This window comes from Sceloporus undulatus, unplaced genomic scaffold, assembly GCF_019175285.1.
Source record: "Sceloporus undulatus isolate JIND9_A2432 ecotype Alabama unplaced genomic scaffold, SceUnd_v1.1 scaffold_39112, whole genome shotgun sequence".
NCBI classification, from domain to species: domain Eukaryota; kingdom Metazoa; phylum Chordata; class Lepidosauria; order Squamata; family Phrynosomatidae; genus Sceloporus; species Sceloporus undulatus.
Window position 1 is genome coordinate 1 of NW_024842022.1, and position 1,104 is coordinate 1,104.

General features: G+C 52.7%; 1 pseudogene; it reads left to right on the plus strand.

Moving 5' to 3' along the window:
• Positions 1–135: 135 nt before the first annotated feature.
• Positions 136–1,089, plus strand: LOC121918801 (annotated as a pseudogene).
• Positions 1,090–1,104: the final 15 nt, after the last annotated feature.

Here is a 1,104-nt window from a genome sequence, read left to right on the forward strand (position 1 = left end):
TTTTTCTTACACCTGGAGCATCCTCTTAGAGATGGATAATGGTGATGTAACAGCGATAGGATGCTCTCTGCCTCGCGGCTTTTGGGGACCGTTTGCTTTGCTTTGGGTGCTGACTTTGGTTGCGCCTCATCTCAGAAACAGCCCCGAGTTCGAAGCCCGCATCTGCCAGAACGAGATAAACAACCCCAAGTTCAACTTCCTGAACCCCAACGACCCGTACCATGCCTACTACCAGCACAAAGTCAACGAGTTCAAGGAAGGGAAGGCGCAGGAGCCCTTGGCCGCCATCCTGAAGGTCATGCAGGTGCAACAGAATGCACAGCAGCAGCTGCTGCAGAAGGTAAGTGGCCCTGTCCCCCCCGAACATTGCCTCTCTGGGATGATGCTGCATGCCTTTTCATCCATGGGGAAGCTTTGATTGAGAGTTTCTGCATGGAAGTATCGGGTTGGACTGGATCAGTGCTCTTTTTGGGGTCTCTTCCATGATCCTCTGTTTTCCCCACAGCTATAGGCCCAGGTGATCCAAGAGACGGTGGTCCCGAAGGAGCCCCCTCCAGAGTTCGAGTTCATCGCGGACCCTCCGTCCATCTCCGCCTTCGACCTGGATGTGGTCAAGCTGACCGCCCAGTTCGTGGCCCAGAACGGCAGCCAGTTCCTGACCCAGCTGATGCAGAAGGAGCAGAGGAACTACCAGTTCGTCTTCCTGTGCCCTCAGCACAGCCTCTTCAACTACTTCACCAAACTGGTTGAGCAGTACACCAAGGTAATGGGGTCTGGGAGGTTGCATTTGCGCATTAGGATCCAGTCTGATCTCAGACGTTAAGCAGGGCCAGCCCTGGTTAGCCCTCGGATGGGGGTCCGGCAGAGGAGAGTGCGGGGATTTAGGGCGAAACCGGGCAAATCCCAGGCGTTAAAACATTTCTCTTCTGTTGCTTATTGTTTACGGTATTTATACCCTTCCCTTCAACCCTAAAGGCTCTAAAATCCTTCTCTGCAGACATGGAGAACGTATGCCCAGTGTGGGCCAACAACGTCCATCGTTTCTTATTGACAGTCATGATTGGGGTTGTCGATAGTTTAAAGCCAACAAAATATGAATTCTCT